Genomic DNA, 21,096 nt, shown 5'->3' with positions numbered 1-21,096 from the left:
CGTGATACCAAATGAATGGCAGAGATAGGTGGGGAGCATAAGAGGAATGTGATACTTGATGGGGTGAGAGATGAATACATAAGTTAGGGGGAGTCCAAAGTGGTGTCAGGTGGAAAATCAGTAGAATTAGCTGTTGTTCAGTAACCATGTGATGACATGACTTCTACATTTTTCAAAGGATTTAATGGTTTTGATGTCCTGTGCATGAGTGTTCCATAATTGAGCTGCAATATCCTACGCTGCAGCCTTTTTTGTTTCACATTTAGGTATCCCTAAGAAATCCACTAGCAACCTCATATTTCAGCCACCCCCACTCACCACAAACTCTCTAAGCAGGTCAAAACACACAGCTAGGGAAATAATGCCCCTCCCCCGGATCTAAATGTCTCCCAACTATCAACTTGCCAACATTGCCAACCACCTAAAAGGAACCTGCCCAGTTTGACACTTGAAACCTCCACTCTGGAAACACAACGCACCCATATAGATGCCAGCTGCTCCTGAGTCTTCACAAACCAACAGTTGAGCACAATGCCTTGTCTTTTCCCTCTGTCCCCCAAACAGCCCTCTCCACACTTTCCCTTTTAGATGTACAAGAGCACCCAAAACTATGAGAATGTCAGCTGTGCACTGTATACATCTCGATTACATAACATGGCGTTGCATAACCTAACATAACATAATACATAGTGCCGCAGTCCTGAAGCATTGGATCGTGCAGCACTACTGACACTGATCCAGAACATGACACGGCCATTCCCGAGAGGAGCTGGGCACTCGTAACATGTTGCACCAAAACCCTTGATGCAGATGCTGTGTACACTGAGGGAATGTGGCCCTCCTTTGGCTCTGATGTTTCAGGGAGTTAAACGAGGAAGGCTAACAACACCACCTTCAAAGTACATTGTGTCAAATTGCACCAGCGAGTAGATATCTCTTTTTCTAGAAAAGTCTACAACACTGTTCACATTAGACCCTTATTTAAGATATCATGCAAGTTTAAAATAAATTATATGAGAATTTAGAATGTATAGCTGTATGACTCCAGAACAGTACTTAAAAGGCTTACATATTCTTTGAAATCAGCTATATAATAACATTATCAACTGACAATAACTCTTGCCCCAGTACTACATTCAGTACCTGACTCGCACACTTGTGCTGTTCTATGAAGAGGGAAGAGTCCTGCCTTCAGCTATAGAGGTTTACTGCAGAGGTCTAATTCTAGCATAGTCCTTGGGTGTGGGGGGAGGGTCTCCTGTTTGCTTCTTGCAGTCCTTGGAAGAAATGGACCACCTGCTGCACCGCTGGGGGGTGGGGAGGGTTCTGCATTTGGAGCTGGAGGATGTAAAGAGTTCAGGATCGATGCCTCGCCTTCAGGGCGCGTGCGAAAGAACCCAATTCTGCATAAACTGATCTTTCTCAGGAAGGGTTGCATTGAATGATGCAGCGTTCATTGCCGAAACCACCAGCTAGGCCATGCATAGTAGGGTTATCTGCAATGGCTAACGGTTTTGAAATGTCATGCCATGGAGTGAGACGTTTGATACGCCCTCAGGAGTTCGGAATGAATACAACATTTTTAACACAAATGGTTGATTTTGGTTGAGCACGCACCTTCATGATAGATGCCAAATAAGGCCAATAGTTTTTTTTAAAAAAAGTGCTATGCCTCTTCTAGATAGCAGGGCAAGAGCAAGGCACGACTACTTGATAAACACACGCCTGTAAAATGTAAAAAGAAGCATACATGAGCAGGGTGAACTTTGAATTTTTTGAATGTCCTGCCCTACTGACCGGATTGGGTGCATTTCTGCCCCAAGCCCTATTATGGGTGTTTTGCCATTTTTCTTTCTTCCTCTCCAAATTCTTTGAGGGCCATTTCTACAAAATCACATGAATCAACACCATTCTTTCGGGTTTGACGGGCCGCACGATTTTTGGTGTGGTTCCCGCTGATGCTAAATTCAGCATCTAGGGTTTGCTTTCTGAGGTCAATTCCATAAAATGAAGCTGCATTTCTGGATAGCAACTCTTATGTGGGTGTTCTCCCGAGGCTTTAACCCATAGAAGGGCAGGACCTTCTTCTGGGAACGGGATGCTGCACATCGAGTCTGGTAATGCTGTGTGGATTATCCACGGAACATTATCCTCGTCGATCAGTTGGAGCGTCTAGTGGCACGGAGTCCAGAAGCATACAAAGTCGGAAGCCAGCCGAAAGCAACTAAATGATTCTTTGAATATTTATGTGTGTGATGATTACTACAGTCATTCTTGGCTACAGGTAACCCACACATGTTACGTTTTCCAAAGCCTTGTATGCTTGCTAGATTTACAGCGATGCATTGCTGAGGTCTTGGTGGTGGGTTCTTCGACCACGTCTGACTGTTGGTCTTCTTCTTTCTGGCCTGCTTCGCTGGGAGCACTCCCCATTTCGGTGACAATGGTGAAGAACTTGGTAGTTTACCTGTCTAGGTCACTTTCTGTGGTGGCTACAGATGAGTGTAGTGTGCCAGTCTGGCCATTTTCTGTTGCGTGTTCTCCGTAATATCGTGCCCTTTCTTCCTGCTTCACTGCGCCCACCTGTGGTGGCCGCATTGGTTTCTAGCAGAATTGATTATTGCAGCGCTCTTTTTTTGTCACAGCCAGTTGGCTTGCTCCACCGGCTGCAATTGCTTCAGAGCTTAGCTGCTCATGTTGCTACCGCAATCCCATATGGCACTCATATCAGCCCGGTATTGCGCCAGTGCAGCGACTCACCTTTAAATTTCTATGTTTTGTTCATCGAGCGGTCTATCAGGTTGGTCCAGAATTTCTTCAGGATAAATTTCAGCCTTACATCCCCAGCCACACTCTCTGCTCTAGTCATGAGCAATTGGTGGTGGTTCCAAGGTTTCCCCTTCAGAGAGTGGGTGGCAGGGCCTTCTCTGTAGTGGCTGGTAAGCTGTGGAACAGTCTTCCTCTTAAACTCAAGTCTACTGAGAATCACTTAACCTTCTGTGGCCTACTGAAGACTACTCTTTTTTGCTGATTCTCCCCTGTTTCTTTCTGGCTTTTCTATGTACTTCCCGACGCCAAGATGCCTTTGGGTGTATGTGCGCGCTATAAGTTTACCTAACATAACATAACAGAACTATCTAAACACAGCATTTGACGTCAAATAGAACCTGAATGAAGATTCAATGTCCCATATTGGCAACTCTTGCACTGTGGGGCTGGTTCTTTATCCCTACAGCCCCCTACCAGCACTTGACACCTGATGTCTGCACTTACCCTTGTCAGCAGATTTCTGCACTTCTTATTTATTGCTCTTATTTATTGTTTCTATTTATTTACTGTTATCCTATGTACTGTTCTTCCCCTCTCCCTCCCCTCACACTTTCTCCTTCCCAACCTCCCCTGTACTTGTGCGATCTCAATGTCACCTGGCCTAGTAAGATTGTTGTCTCTGTCTTCCCTCTGTTCCCCTCCTTGCCTTATCATTCTTTAAAACACTTGTGTATAGGCGCATCATAAATGCCATATCATATCATATTAAAATGCGTTAAGCACTTTTTGCAATTTCAGAAGTGAGAGGAGAAACCTGCATAAACAAAACCCTTTGTAAAACTGTGTAGTATGTGAGTCATTGTTTTAATGGCAATTATAGTTGTTTTTTATGCTATTAAGATGAGGAACCCTTAGGTCTGAAGACCAATTCCTTATTGCTTTTCCTAGGACAAATTGTAGCTCGAGAGGAGATCGCTGCTTTTCAGTTTTCGGACCCAGACTATGGAAAAGTCTCCTGCTGAGCCTTAGACAGGCAAATTCCTTGCGGGGCTTTAGTCTGGTGACTGTGTCTTTCATTGAATTTCTGTGACATCTGTTTCAACTAGGTTCATGTTCCCTTTTTACTATATGGTGTCATCTGCGCCAGGATATGATTTAGTTTGCTGTGTGCGCATTACAAATTCTTCAAAATTCAAAATTCAATAATTTATGCTGAAAGTATGACGAAAATTATTTGATGGGAAGCAAACTGGTGCATTTAACAAGCCTGGTCTAAATGACTTGCGTACTGGACAGGAAAAGTAGGACGTACTACGCTCTCATTGCAACAGTAGACAATGCCATAGACTCTTGAGTTAAGCTGGCAGAACTGGTTTGACTGACTTTTTGCCTGTCCTATGGGAAGACATTCAGGTGGATGAGAATTGTTTTTTATTGCAGGCAGACATGATGAGAGAACATGTGTCAGAGGTCAGATGAGGGAATGCTCCCATTTATTTTACCATAGAGAAATAATCCAAATGTCAAGCTGAAGACAAACTGCTGGATGGAATTGGACAGAATAGAAAAGAACTTGGGCATGAAACATTGACTCGATTTATAGGACAGGTTTGGGGTAAATATATCCAGGAGTTTCAAAAATATTAGATGGGGTATGGGATGCCCCCTGCTCCCAAAATATTGATATATCGCCCATGGTGCTTTTCCCCCAAATTTGTATTGCTGACAACTTTTGTCTTGCTAGATGGATTTGGATGAAATGTTCCAAACAAAAGTTTTGTCAATGCCACCCCCCTCTCCCCAAACTGCAAACTTTGGGAGCAATATGTTATAAAAATGAAAACGTTATAAAGAAAACAAAACACCACCGTTTTCAGCCCATTCATTTTTCCATTGAGAAAAAGTGACTTTTTTAAACAGACATAGCGCGAAACCCGCTGGGCAGATTTAGACCATTCAGCCATTCATTTTTCCATAGAGAAAAAGTTACTTTTTTAAACAGCCATAGCGCGAAACCCGCTGGGCAGATTTAGTCCAAATAAGAAACAACTTGGGCACAAAGCATTGACATAATTTCCTTGACTGGTTTGGGGTAAATTCATCCAGTATTTTCTAAAATATTAAAAAGAGAATGAGGTGCCCCTGCTCCTTAAACCCTGTACATCGGCCTATATTCTTTGCATCAGAGAGGTTGAGTGAGGCTAATAACTTTAGACTTGCTCGATTGATTTGGATGACATTTTTCAAACAAAAAGGTTGTCAAGTCCCCTTCCCCCCCCAAATTTGAAATTCTGTGAACAATTTGCTCAAAATGTAAAAGTTATTAAGAAAACATAAAAGCACAGTTTTCAGCCTGTTCCCATTAATTTTCCCTTAGGAAAATAGTGCAATTTTTGAATAGCCGTTGTGTGAAAACCAGTTGGCAGATTTGGACCCACATAAGAAACAATTTGGGCACAAAGCATTGCCTTAATTTCCTTGACTGGGTAGGGGTAAATCCATCCAGTAGTTTAAAAATTATTTGACAGAGACATGGTGGGTACTCCTGTTCCTTAAAACCGTTATATATATCGGTCTTAGTGCTTCCCAGCAGAGAGGCTGACAGGCTCTTCAGAAATGAAAAGCCTCAATTTTATCGTTGCTCGATGCAAGTGATTCCTGCGATATTAATAGGAGAAGCCACAAGTGAAAGAACTCAAAAAGCTATTTAGAGGAGGAATAAGAATCCCATCAAACTTTGAAATTAACTCCTCCATGACCTTACAGAGTCTAATAACGTTCTGGATTAGGAAAGAGACTCAAAACTCTTCTGTTTCTGTAGTCACTCCTAGGGAACACTAATTATTTTCATCAACAGCACTTAGATGGCGTGGCCACAGCTTCTATATAAATATCAAGAGCAATAGCAATAACATCAGGAGGGGAAAGTGGAAAAGAAGATACCATGCCAAGTTTGGTATTTGGGGGTGGGTTGGAGAGCCAGTTCTGGGTAGAACATATTTGGTTTACCAGGGTAAGATTGTCTGAATCTCACATGATTACAGCGGTAACACCGCAAGACACGCTCAGAATCAAAGGTTCACCACACGAATCAGTGAGTGCTAGGAGGCAATTGGACAGGGTATGTGATGGAAAAGGCAATTGAGTGAAGTGAGGGGACCTGGAAAATAGAAAGGGGCATCTGTTGCGTGTCTGTGAGGATGTAGAAGACATTTAATTTCTCCACAGTTTTTCCCGTTATGCTGCAGGGATTTCTGGAAATGATTACTGTGAAAATATTGCAGGAATAATGAGTTAAATGTTAAACATTGGTAGTGTCGACATCTACTGGGCAGCGTAACAATGAATGGTGTGATATGGCCACTTGCCAAGGCTAATGGGGCCAAAAGAAAGATATTGGTGCAACACTTACAGAGACCACGGGCGAAGGACATAGCTGGTGAGACCTCAAAGAACTATGCAACCTGTTCGGCTGTGGCCACTTGCCATAGATGTATGCCATTGCATACAGTGGCCATGGCAGAAGGCCATGACTAGTGGGCCCTGAGGAAAATAAGGTATATCAAAACCCTTGAAATTCAGTGAAAAACCATTGTTAAGAGAAAGTTAAGTTGATCAGATTTAACACAACAAACCGCCTAAATTTCAGCACTGGCGTTCAAATCAAGTCCAGCTCAGCAAAGAAAATGCGTCACAGGAAACTAACAGTGATAGGGGTAATGGCCAGGAGAGGGTCAGGGAGGACAAAAACAATTGAGGGGAGGGGACCATTGAAAGAGGAGGAGGCACTCAGTGTCTGTGATGGACAGGAAATAGTGTTGGATTTGCAAGGATTATTGGGGGAATCCAGCAGGAATCATGAGAGACCGAAAAAAAGTAATTTTACACCTGCAGTAACCTCATCTCTTAGGCAGGGGATAATGGATATCTGTGCCAAAGGTCATGGCTACTGGGCCCCAATGAAACCTATTGTGCAACATGTCAATCGTAGGGCCACAAAGAAACCTATTGTTGCAACACATACAGTGGCCACTGCCAAGGGCCATGACTAGTGGGCTGCAAGGAGACCTATTGGTGCAACATGTATAGTGTCCACGGCTAAGGGTATGGCCACTGGCCATGGCCAAAGGCCATGTCTAGTGGGTCCCAAAGAAACCTATTTGTGCTACATGTACAGTCGCCACGTCCGAAGGCCATGGCTAGTGGGCCCAAAGATACCTATTTTTGCAACATGTACAGCGGCCACCGCCAAGGCCATGACTAGTGGGCTGCAAGGAAACCTATTAGTGTAGCATGTGAAGCATCCACGGCTGAAGGGCATGGCCACTGGCCATGGCCAAAGGCCATTTCTAGTGGGTCCCAAAGAAACCTATTTGTGCTACATGTACAGTGGCCAAAGCCAAAGGCCATGGCTAGTGAGCCTGAAGACACCTATTGGCGCAATATGTGCGGTGGCCATGGCTGAAAGCAGATGCCACTTGCTTTGGCCAAAGGCCATGGCTAGAGGGTCCCGAAGAAACCTATTTTTGCAACATAAACAGTGGCCACCGCCAAGGGCCATGACTAGTGGGCTGCAAAGAAACCTATTGGTGTAACATGTACAGTGTCCACGGCTGAGGGCATGGCCACTGGTCATGGCCAAAGGCCATGTCTAGTGGGTCCCAAAGAAACCTATTTGTGCTACATGTACAGTGGCCACGGCCGAAAGCCATGGCTAGTGGGCCCGAAGAAACCTATTGGTGCAACATTTGCGGTGGCCACAGCTGAAAGCTGATGCCACTTGCCATGGCCAAAGGCCATGACTAGTGGGTTCCAAAAAGACCTATTGGTGCAACTTGTAGAGTGTCCACGGCGAAAGATCATGGCCACTGGCCATGGCCAAAGGCCATAATTAGTGGACCAAAAAGAAACCTATTGGTGCAACATTTACTTAGTCCGCGGCCAAAGGCAGTGGTCACTGGCCATGCTGAAGGTCATAGCTATTGGCCCCCAAAGAAACTGTAGTATAACACAACCCTTGAAATTTAATGAAATCACTTTATTTAGGAGAGAGTTAAGGTGATTGGTTGTAACTGGAAAAATACATAGCAACAAAACCTTTGAAATTCAGCAAAAAAAAAGACTTGGTTAAGAGAGAGATAAGGTGATCAGATTTAACGCAACAAAACCCTAGAAATTCAGCAATCACATTTCGACATCACTGGTGACATCACTAATTACATCATACATGGCATCACAGATGAGATCAATAATTACATCAAATGTGAAATTACTGATTAAATAAGTTCGAAAATCTGTGTTGAAGTCTTTTGATACATATTTTATTACACTTAACAATAGTAACAACATGACATGGAGCAATACATTGTTACAGAAGTATGGTATGATTACATGTGGAGAAGTTAATTTGTAGTGCTTATCACCTTAAAAAGTTAAAAATAAAATATGTAACCATATACAAATGTTTTGAATTTAATGAATTAGTAAACAATTGCAATACTTGATTGCAGGGCAAAAACCTGATTCTGGTACATCTATTTCAAACATAATATAACAAGTATATGTAGCAGTAAAAAGGACATAAAAACATATAGAAGAAGAAACATGTTTAATAGTAAGTTGTATGAAAGTTCACATTTAAATTTACAATTCTCCTTACTGTAATAACTTTACATAAACAAATTATTTTCTAAATGACATGTGTTATTTAAAAAAATCACAAACAAAAGATAGTATGTGTCTGTGTGCATTGTGATAATTTATAATCTAAGAATTCGAAGTTTGGATAGTGTGCAAAGAAAATCAGTTACTTATGCTTAACAATTGTATAACATGCGCAACATTTAAAGAAACAAGGCAGAATACACGCATTAAATATGTACATATATGTTATGTTAAAAAAGTTGTCATATTTCAATATGTAATTAATCAAATTAGTGACATCAGTGATGCCATGCATGATGTAATTAGTGACACCATGAGTGAGGTCATCAATGAGGTCATCTAGGATGTAATTAGTGATGTCACCTGTGATATCATCAGTGATCTCATCTGTACATTGTGGTCATACTCTGCGCAACAGTGGGTACATAGTTAAGGTGGACCTGCTCAACACGCGATTGCTCAATTTCAGGGGTTTTGATGTGTTACATATGACCACCTTAACTCTCTCTTAACCAAGGTTTTCTTCACTGAATATATAGATAAATATGTGAATAAATGACCACAGTTTTTGATATCCAACAAAAACAATGACGTTGACCTGAGGCATTCTAAGTCAGAGGCACAGGTAAAGATACATCCATTTACCAACAGCATTGGCAATGGCAACAGTTTGTGGCTTTAGTGTTGGCATTGGAAAGGCATTTGCCAGGCCCTGCCATAGTGGTATTTACTGGGCATTAATCTAGCAGATGCACAAGCCACAACTATTGGCTTTGCCAATGCTTGTTTTAACAAGACTTCAATGAAGAAAACGCATAGTGCTCATAAATTGAGTGGCTGAAGGCAGACCTGGTTAAGACATTTTATTACACTAGTGCAGCTTTTCAACTCCAATTAACAGGGTAATTCATAGAATTTCGCAGAAAAGTGTCGCAAGCGGCTGGCGCAGAGTGTCCGCGTGCGATTGTCTGCGCCAGGCACGTGCGCTAAAACCGATTTCCGCGCACAGCGTATTCATGGATTTTAGGCTCCCAAACCAGCCGTGGCGCAGAGTATCGCAGCGACCCTGCAGCAGCGCCAGTAACGCCCCCAAGAACGCCCTCGCGCAAGGAAAAGCCATCAAAATCGCTAAATCATCGCAAAGGGCTGCGCTAACCCTGGACCAGTTTACAGGGCTGCCAAACAAGGAACGCAAAGCGGGTAACGTGCATATCAGGGGTACGCGTGAAGTTATACACGCGATTAGCCAGGCTGCCAGGGTACGTGTATTTCAGGGGTGCGCGGGAAGTTCAACACGCGATAGTCCAGGGAACGTGTATTACAGGGGTACGCGGGAAGTTCAACACGCGATTGTCCAGGGAACGTGTATTACAGGGGTACGCGGGAAGTTCAACACGCGATTGTCCAGGGAACGTGTATTACAGGGGTACGCGGGAAGTCTTACATGCGATTAGCCAGGGCACGTGTAATACAGGGGTACGTGGGAATTATCACACGCGATTTGGCTGGGTACGTGTATTACAGGGGTACACGGGAAGTTCTACACGCGAATCAGCTGGGTACGTGTATTACAGGGGTGCGCGGGAATGATCACACGCGATTTGGCTTGGTACGTGTATTACAGGGGTGCGTGGTAATGATCAGACGCGATTTGGCTTGGTACGTGTATTACAGGGGTGCGTGGGAAGTTCTACACGCGATTGGCCAGGGTACGTGTATTACAGGGGTACGTGGGAATTATCACACGCGATTTGGCTGGGTACGTGTATTACAGGGGTACACGGGAAGTTCTACACGCGATTCGGCTGGGTACGTGTATTACAGGGGTGCGCGGGAATTCTCACATGCGATTTGGCCAGGTACGTGTATTACAGGGGTGTGCGGTAATTATCACACGCAATTAGGCTGGGTGGGTCCTCACAGGTGTTCCCTGTACACCCTCCACGGCCCCAGCAGGCAGCCCACAAAACAGGGGACTACCCTGCACACCTGCTCATGTCCCCCTGCACCCCCAGCCCCCAGCAGTGCAGGGGCACCCTCCACCAGGCCCCCACTTATGTCTCCCACCACCCCCACCTCCCTGCCACCATGGGCAGCCCCCACCCGGCCCCCACTCATGTCTCCCACCACCCCCACCCCCCTGCCACCATGGGCAGCCCCCACCAGGCCCCCACTCATGTCTCCCACCACCCCCACCCCCCAGCAGTGCAGGGTCAACCTCCACCAGGCCCCCACTCATGTCCCCCTGCACCCCCATCCCCCACAGTGCAGGGTCACCCTCCACCAGGCCCCCACTCATCTCTCCCACCACCCCCACCCCCCAGCAGTGCAGGGGCACCCTCCACCAGGCCCCCACTCATGTCTCCCACCACCCCCACCCCCCAGCAGTGCAGGGTCACCCTCCACCAGGCCCCCACTCATGTCCCCCTGCACCCCCACCCCCCAGCAGTGCAGGGTCAACCACCACCAGGCCCCCACTCATGTCCCCCTGCACCCCCACCCCCCAGCAGTGCAGGGTCACCCTCCACCAGGCCCCCACTCATGTCTCCCACCACCCCCACCCCCCAGCAGTGCAGGGTCAACCTCCACCAGGCCCCCACTCATGTCCCTCTGCACCCCCACCCCCCAGCAGTGCAGGGTCACCCTCCACCAGGCCCCCACTCATGTCCCCCTGCACCCCCACCCCCCAGCAGTGCAGGGTCACCCTCCACCAGGCCCCCACTCATGTCTCCCACCACCCCCACCCCCCAGCAGTGCAGGGTCAACCTCCACCAGGCCCCCACTCATGTCCCCCTGCACCCCCACCCCCCAGCATTGCAGGGTCACCCTCCACCAGGCCCCCACTCATGTCTCCCACCACCCCCACCCCCCAGCAGTGCAGGGTCAACCTCCACCAGGCCCCCACTCATGTCCCCCTGCGCCCCCACCCCCCAGCAGTGCAGGGTCACCCTCCACCAGGCCCCCACTCATGTCCCCCTGCGCCCCCACCCCCCAGCAGTGCAGGGTCAACCACCACCAGGCCCCCACTCATGCGTCACAGGAAACTAACAGTGATAGGGGTAATGGCCAGGAGAGGGTCAGGGAGGACAAAAACAATTGAGGGGAGGGGACCATTGAAAGAGGAGGAGGCACTCAGTGTCTGTGATGGACAGGAAATAGTGTTGGATTTGCAAGGATTATTGGGGGAATCCAGCAGGAATCATGAGAGACTGAAAAAAAGTAATTTTACACCTGCAGTAACCTCATCTCTTAGGCAGGGGATAATGGATATCTGTGCCAAAGGTCATGGCTACTGGGCCCCAATGAAACCTATTGTGCAACATGTCAATCGTAGGGCCACAAAGAAACCTATTGTTGCAACACATACAGTGGCCACTGCCAAGGGCCATGACTAGTGGGCTGCAAGGAGACCTATTGGTGCAACATGTATAGTGTCCACGGCTAAGGGTATGGCCACTGGCCATGGCCAAAGGCCATGTCTAGTGGGTCCCAAAGAAACCTATTTGTGCTACATGTACAGTCGCCACGTCCGAAGGCCATGGCTAGTGGGCCCAAAGATACCTATTTTTGCAACATGTACAGCGGCCACCGCCAAGGCCATGACTAGTGGGCTGCAAGGAAACCTATTAGTGTAGCATGTGAAGCATCCACGGCTGAAGGGCATGGCCACTGGCCATGGCCAAAGGCCATTTCTAGTGGGTCCCAAAGAAACCTATTTGTGCTACATGTACAGTGGCCAAAGCCAAAGGCCATGGCTAGTGAGCCTGAAGACACCTATTGGCGCAATATGTGCGGTGGCCATGGCTGAAAGCAGATGCCACTTGCTTTGGCCAAAGGCCATGGCTAGAGGGTCCCGAAGAAACCTATTTTTGCAACATAAACAGTGGCCACCGCCAAGGGCCATGACTAGTGGGCTGCAAAGAAACCTATTGGTGTAACATGTACAGTGTCCACGGCTGAGGGCATGGCCACTGGTCATGGCCAAAGGCCATGTCTAGTGGGTCCCAAAGAAACCTATTTGTGCTACATGTACAGTGGCCACGGCCGAAAGCCATGGCTAGTGGGCCCGAAGAAACCTATTGGTGCAACATTTGCGGTGGCCACAGCTGAAAGCTGATGCCACATGCCATGGCCAAAGGCCATGACTAGTGGGTTCCAAAAAGACCTATTGGTGCAACTTGTAGAGTGTCCACGGCCAAAGATCATGGCCACTGGCCATGGCCAAAGGCCATAATTAGTGGACCAAAAAGAAACCTATTGGTGCAACATTTACTTAGTCCGCGGCCAAAGGCAGTGGTCACTGGCCATGCTGAAGGTCATAGCTATTGGCCCCCAAAGAAACTGTAGTATAACACAACCCTTGAAATTTAATGAAATCACTTTATTTAGGAGAGAGTTAAGGTGATTGGTTGTAACTGGAAAAATACATAGCAACAAAACCTTTGAAATTCAGCAAAAAAAAAGACTTGGTTAAGAGAGAGATAAGGTGATCAGATTTAACGCAACAAAACCCTAGAAATTCAGCAATCACATTTCGACATCACTGGTGACATCACTAATTACATCATACATGGCATCACATATGAGATCAATAATTACATCAAATGTGAAATTACTGATTAAATAAGTTCGAAAATCTGTGTTGAAGTCTTTTGATACATATTTTATTACACTTAACAATAGTAACAACATGACATGGAGCAATACATTGTTACAGAAGTATGGTATGATTACATGTGGAGAAGTTAATTTGTAGTGCTTATCACCTTAAAAAGTTAAAAATAAAATATGTAACCATATACAAATGTTTTGAATTTAATGAATTAGTAAACAATTGCAATACTTGATTGCAGGGCAAAAACCTGATTCTGGTACATCTATTTCAAACATAATATAACAAGTATATGTAGCAGTAAAAAGGACATAAAAACATATAGAAGAAGAAACATGTTTAATAGTAAGTTGTATGAAAGTTCACATTTAAATTTACAATTCTCCTTACTGTAATAACTTTACATAAACAAATTATTTTCTAAATGACATGTGTTATTTAAAAAAATCACAAACAAAAGATAGTATGTGTCTGTGTGCATTGTGATAATTTATAATCTAAGAATTCGAAGTTTGGATAGTGTGCAAAGAAAATCAGTTACTTATGCTTAACAATTGTATAACATGCGCAACATTTAAAGAAACAAGGCAGAATACACGCATTAAATATGTACATATATGTTATGTTAAAAAAGTTGTCATATTTCAATATGTAATTAATCAAATTAGTGACATCAGTGATGCCATGCATGATGTAATTAGTGACACCATGAGTGAGGTCATCAATGAGGTCATCTAGGATGTAATTAGTGATGTCACCTGTGATATCATCAGTGATCTCATCTGTACATTGTGGTCATACTCTGCGCAACAGTGGGTACATAGTTAAGGTGGACCTGCTCAACACGCGATTGCTCAATTTCAGGGGTTTTGATGTGTTACATATGACCACCTTAACTCTCTCTTAACCAAGGTTTTCTTCACTGAATATATAGATAAATATGTGAATAAATGACCACAGTTTTTGATATCCAACAAAAACAATGACGTTGACCTGAGGCATTCTAAGTCAGAGGCACAGGTAAAGATACATCCATTTACCAACAGCATTGGCAATGGCAACAGTTTGTGGCTTTAGTGTTGGCATTGGAAAGGCATTTGCCAGGCCCTGCCATAGTGGTATTTACTGGGCATTAATCTAGCAGATGCACAAGCCACAACTATTGGCTTTGCCAATGCTTGTTTTAACAAGACTTCAATGAAGAAAACGCATAGTGCTCATAAATTGAGTGGCTGAAGGCAGACCTGGTTAAGACATTTTATTACACTAGTGCAGCTTTTCAACTCCAATTAACAGGGTAATTCATAGAATTTCGCAGAAAAGTGTCGCAAGCGGCTGGCGCAGAGTGTCCGCGTGCGATTGTCTGCGCCAGGCACGTGCGCTAAAACCGATTTCCGCGCACAGCGTATTCATGGATTTTAGGCTCCCAAACCAGCCGTGGCGCAGAGTATCGCAGCGACCCTGCAGCAGCGCCAGTAACGCCCCCAAGAACGCCCTCGCGCAAGGAAAAGCCATCAAAATCGCTAAATCATCGCAAAGGGCTGCGCTAACCCTGGACCAGTTTACAGGGCTGCCAAACAAGGAACGCAAAGCGGGTAACGTGCATATCAGGGGTACGCGTGAAGTTATACACGCGATTAGCCAGGCTGCCAGGGTACGTGTATTTCAGGGGTGCGCGGGAAGTTCAACACGCGATAGTCCAGGGAACGTGTATTACAGGGGTACGCGGGAAGTTCAACACGCGATTGTCCAGGGAACGTGTATTACAGGGGTACGCGGGAAGTTCAACACGCGATTGTCCAGGGAACGTGTATTACAGGGGTACGCGGGAAGTCTTACATGCGATTAGCCAGGGCACGTGTAATACAGGGGTACGTGGGAATTATCACACGCGATTTGGCTGGGTACGTGTATTACAGGGGTACACGGGAAGTTCTACACGCGAATCAGCTGGGTACGTGTATTACAGGGGTGCGCGGGAATGATCACACGCGATTTGGCTTGGTACGTGTATTACAGGGGTGCGTGGTAATGATCAGACGCGATTTGGCTTGGTACGTGTATTACAGGGGTGCGTGGGAAGTTCTACACGCGATTGGCCAGGGTACGTGTATTACAGGGGTACGTGGGAATTATCACACGCGATTTGGCTGGGTACGTGTATTACAGGGGTACACGGGAAGTTCTACACGCGATTCGGCTGGGTACGTGTATTACAGGGGTGCGCGGGAATTCTCACATGCGATTTGGCCAGGTACGTGTATTACAGGGGTGTGCGGTAATTATCACACGCAATTAGGCTGGGTGGGTCCTCACAGGTGTTCCCTGTACACCCTCCACGGCCCCAGCAGGCAGCCCACAAAACAGGGGACTACCCTGCACACCTGCTCATGTCCCCCTGCACCCCCAGCCCCCAGCAGTGCAGGGGCACCCTCCACCAGGCCCCCACTCATGTCTCCCACCACCCCCACCTCCCTGCCACCATGGGCAGCCCCCACCCGGCCCCCACTCATGTCTCCCACCACCCCCACCCCCCTGCCACCATGGGCAGCCCCCACCAGGCCCCCACTCATGTCTCCCACCACCCCCACCCCCCAGCAGTGCAGGGTCAACCTCCACCAGGCCCCCACTCATGTCCCCCTGCACCCCCATCCCCCACAGTGCAGGGTCACCCTCCACCAGGCCCCCACTCATGTCTCCCACCACCCCCACCCCCCAGCAGTGCAGGGGCACCCTCCACCAGGCCCCCACTCATGTCTCCCACCACCCCCACCCCCCAGCAGTGCAGGGTCACCCTCCACCAGGCCCCCACTCATGTCCCCCTGCACCCCCACCCCCCAGCAGTGCAGGGTCAACCACCACCAGGCCCCCACTCATGTCCCCCTGCACCCCCACCCCCCAGCAGTGCAGGGTCACCCTCCACCAGGCCCCCACTCATGTCTCCCACCACCCCCACCCCCCAGCAGTGCAGGGTCAACCTCCACCAGGCCCCCACTCATGTCCCTCTGCACCCCCACCCCCCAGCAGTGCAGGGTCACCCTCCACCAGGCCCCCACTCATGTCCCCCTGCACCCCCACCCCCCAGCAGTGCAGGGTCACCCTCCACCAGGCCCCCACTCATGTCTCCCACCACCCCCACCCCCCAGCAGTGCAGGGTCAACCTCCACCAGGCCCCCACTCATGTCCCCCTGCACCCCCACCCCCCAGCATTGCAGGGTCACCCTCCACCAGGCCCCCACTCATGTCTCCCACCACCCCCACCCCCCAGCAGTGCAGGGTCAACCTCCACCAGGCCCCCACTCATGTCCCCCTGCGCCCCCACCCCCCAGCAGTGCAGGGTCACCCTCCACCAGGCCCCCACTCATGTCCCCCTGCGCCCCCACCCCCCAGCAGTGCAGGGTCAACCACCACCAGGCCCCCACTCATGTCCCCCTGCACCCCCACCCCCCAGCAGTACAGGGTCACCCTCCACCAGGCCCCCACTCATGTCTCCCACCACCCCCACCCCCCAGCAGTGCAGGGTCACCCTCCACCAGGCCCCCACTCATGTCCCCCTGCACCCCCACCCCCCAGCAGTGCAGGGTCACCCTCCACCAGGCCCCCACTCATGTCTCCCACCACCCCCACCCCCCAGCAGTGCAGGGTCACCCTCCACCAGGCCCCCACTCATGTCCCCCTGCACCCCCACCCCCCAGCAGTGCAGGGTCACCCTCCACCAGGCCCCCACTCATGTCTCCCACCACCCACACCCCCCTGCCACCATGGGCAGCCCCCACCAGGCCCCCACTCATGTCTCCCACCACCCCCACCCCCCAGCAGTGCAGGGTCACCCTCCACCAGGCCCCCACTCATGTCTCCCACCACCCCCACCCCCCAGAGGTGCAGGGTCAACCTCCACCAGGCCCCCACTCATGTCCCCCTGCACCCCCACCCCCCAGCAGTGCAGGGTCACCCTCCACCAGGCCCCCACTCATGTCCCCCTGCACCCCCACCCCCCAGCAGTGCAGGGTCACCCTCCACCAGGCCCCCACTCATGTCCCCCTGCACCCCCACCCCCCAGCAGTGCAGGGTCACCCTCCACCAGGCCCCCACTCATGTCTCCCACCACCCCCACCCCCCAGCAGTGCAGGGTCACCCTCCACCAGGCCCCCACTCATGTCCCCCTGCACCCCCACCCCCCAGCAGTGCAGGGTCACCCTCCACCAGGCCCCCACTCATGTCTCCCACCACCCCCACCCCCCAGCAGTGCAGGGTCACCCTCCACCAGGCCCCCACTCATGTCTCCCACCACCCCCACCCCCCAGCAGTGCAGGGTCACCCTCCACCAGGCCCCCACTCATGTCCCCCTGCACCCCCACCCCCCAGCAGTGCAGGGTCACCCTCCACCAGGCCCCCACTCATGTCTGCCACCACCCCCACCCCCCTGCCACAATGGGCAGCCCCCACCAGGCCCCCACTCATGTCTCCCACCACCCCCACCCCCCAGCAGTGCAGGGTCACCCTCCACCAGGCCCCCACTCATGTCTCCCACCACCCCCACCCCCCAGCAGTGCAGGGTCAACCTCCACCAGGCCCCCACTCATGTCCCCCTGCACCCCCACCCCCCAGCAGTGCAGGGTCACCCTCCACCAGGCCCCCACTCATGTCCCCCTGCACCCCCACCCCCCAGCAGTGCAGCGTCACCCTCCACCAGGCCCCCACTCATGTCCCCCTGCACCCCACCCCCCAGCAGTGCAGGGTCAACCACCACCAGGCCCCCACTCATGTCCCCCTGCACCCCCACCCCCCAGCAGTGCAGGGTCACCCTCCACCAGGCCCCCACTCATGTCTCCCACCACCCCCACCCCCCAGCAGTGCAGGGTCAACCTCCACCAGGCCCCCACTCATGTCCCCCTGCACCCCCACCCCCCAGCAGTGCAGGGTCACCCTCCACAAGGCCCCCACTCATGTCCCCCTGCACCCCCACCCCCCAGCAGTGCAGGGTCACCCTCCACCAGGCCCCCACTCATGTCTCCCACCACCCCACCCCCCAGCAGTGCAGGGTCAACCTCCACCAGGCCCCCACTCATGTCCCCCTGCACCCCCACCCCCCAGCAGTGCAGGGTCACCCTCCACCAGGCCCCCACTCATGTCCCCCTGCACCCCCACCCCCCAGCAGTGCAGGGTCACCCTCCACCAGGCCCCCACTCATGTCTCCCACCACCCCCACCCCCCTGCCACCATGGGCAGCCCCCACCAGGCCCCCACTCATGTCTCCCACCACCCCCACCCCCCAGCAGTGCAGGGTCAACCTCCACCAGGCCCCCACTCATGTCCCCCTGCACCCCCACCCCCCAGCAGTGCAGGGTCACCCTCCACCAGGCCCCCACTCATGTCTCCCACCACCCCCACCCCCCTGCCACCATGTGCAGCCCCCACCAGGTCCTCACAATCCCCAATCATGTGCGTAATGGTCAGCCTCCACAGCCAAAAAGCCCTACCAAGTAACCCATTCACCCACATGGAAATGAAAACACATGTTACACCCCCAATGTTCATGAAGAAAATGAACCCATGTCCGTCACACACAGATTTTCAAATTGAATGGGAAAACACACAACATGACATGCATGAAACCAATGAGATGAAACCACACAGTGAACAATGGAAAAAAAAATGTATTGGACAAAAATACGAATGGTAAAGAAAGAAAAATAACTACAATGTAAATGTGAAAAAATAAGCTGCATGTCCGCATAAAAACACAAAAGTAGAAAATCAAATCCATAAAATTTTGTCCAAAGTGAAATGTAAAAACTCTCCATGCAACAAAGAACTATGTACAAAAATAACAAGGGTCCATCATCACAACTGAACTAAGGAAACCTCCTAAAAAACCTACCTAAATATCAACTATATACAAAAAGTGGAGCAGTGTCCGTCGACTCCAAATCATAAGAAAAAACAAAGGAAACCTAAAACTAAAGAACTATATACAAAGGCGGCGGGCAAGTCCAGCGGCTCACTCCGTGGTGTTCCGGGCCAGAGCATCATCGAACTCCTGTTCGATGTCCCGGAGGCGGTCCAGTTCCATGGCCCCGAGGGTCCGCAGGGACGACGCCGTGTCCTCCTCCAACCCCCTGCGGATTGCCTCGAGGCACTCGGCCCGCCTCAGGGCCCTCAGCATGGAGTTCTCCGCCCTGACCATTGTGAGCCGCGCCTCTTCCGCCCGCCGCCGCTCCGCACCTATGGCGTGGCCCAACCGCTGCCACACGGAAGACACTCTCTGTCCTGGGTCCTCCTGCCCTCCGGCCGATGCCTGCCCCTCCGATGTCGAAGGCCCCGAGCCTTCATGGCTCCCACCATGTTGCTGCTGCTGCTCTGCCTCTGCCTGTGCACTGCCTCCTGCTGCCTGCACATCCTCCGCCGGCTGGGGTGCAGTTGTTGATGTGGCCACCCCTGCTGGACGTCCGACTCCCGACTGTGGCAGGGATGCCTCCTCCACCAGCCTGGCCGCACTGTCAGAGGCAGCTCCACAGGGCACCCAGGTGACTGATCGGTGGGAAGATGGCACAGAGGACGACTGTCGCGTAGGGGGTCCAGTTGAGGAGGGGGTCGGAACAAGCCCCATCAGACGGAGGAATCCAGTCTGGGTGACCTGTCCCAGCAGGCTGACGTGGTCAACGAGCCATTCGAGATGACGTGCAGTCTCTCCATGAAAAGACAGCAGGTCACCTCGCATGGCCCGTTGACGCAACGCCACACCAGCCAGGACAGGCTCAACCCGGACCTGGATAGCCACGTCCGCAGGCAGAGGAAGGCCAGTTGACGTCAGCTCATCCCCTGCCTGGAAACGGGTCTGGACGTAGGCATCCCTGCTGGTGCAAGATGATGCAGGGACAGGATCGGGGACAGGATTGCACACAGGCACCTCCGCGGTGGCCTGTGCTGCCTCCTGTCCCTGGTCCTGGACTGCACCACTAGCACCAGTGGGATCCCTACCTCCAGACCCCGTCTCTGGTGCTTGCACGGCCTCCTCCTCCACCAGACCCCCCACCAACCTGGATGACTCCGTGCCATCTTCCCCTGTTGGGCCCTGTGGGGTCCCAGCTGCCCCTTCTGCTGCCGAGGAGTCCAACTCCAACCTCCGCCTCTTGGACCTCCCCCCGGCAGCTGCGGCCTGGGACGCGGCACCGGACTCCTCACTCCCCGACGAGATGACAACACGGGAGGGGAGCCGGGCCTTGCGTCTCCGGCTGGCGGTCGGATCCCCGCCGCTGTGCTCCACAGCACCTTCTCCGCCCTCTTCATCAGTTGACGCTGCAGACAGGGAGAAACAAAACACAGGCATCAGGGCACTGTACAATGGACACATACACACATGACAGTTGCACATGAGTGGCATTGGCAAACCTCAGACATGTCATCACAATCCCCAACACACATGTCATTGCAACTCGCACACATGAGCCATACCACAGCCATATCGCAACTGCCACCACCATCCATACACATACAACAGCATGAGCAGCCAAAGGTGACCCAGACATCACATGCAACACAGGAAGTGCACCACACATGTACACACACCACCACACTTGCATGCATGTGTACACCTCTGCCAAGTGTCGCACTGTTCAGACGGGCATCCATGTCACATCTGCCAATCAGGCTTACACATACCGCAGTCACATGCATCCATGTTGCATCACTGTTGCACCCTTGTCAAATACACACACATGCACATGTACACAGTGCTCATACATGCAGCCCAATACAACATACATGCGTGACATCACGGACATGTCTACTTACATACACATACATACAAACATGTGTGCACGCACAACTGCATTTGCCATGCAAGCCTACACACACAAGCACCATCCATGTCTCACACATTACAGCCCTCGCATGTGTCAGCCCCACGGCCATGTACACCCCCACCCATACTCGACCCCATACAAACAGATGTGCAACCTGCACAATACCGAATAATCACCACACGCACTGCTCACAATCAGGATGCATGTACACTCACCGCTCGACTCCAGACGGGTCTGCTTCTCCAG

The sequence above is a fragment of the Ambystoma mexicanum genome, chromosome 1p (assembly GCF_040938575.1).
Source record: "Ambystoma mexicanum isolate Mex_15411 chromosome 1p, UKY_AmexF1_1, whole genome shotgun sequence".
In the NCBI taxonomy this organism is placed as follows: domain Eukaryota; kingdom Metazoa; phylum Chordata; class Amphibia; order Caudata; family Ambystomatidae; genus Ambystoma; species Ambystoma mexicanum.
Note: the sequence above shows the minus strand (reverse complement) of the source record.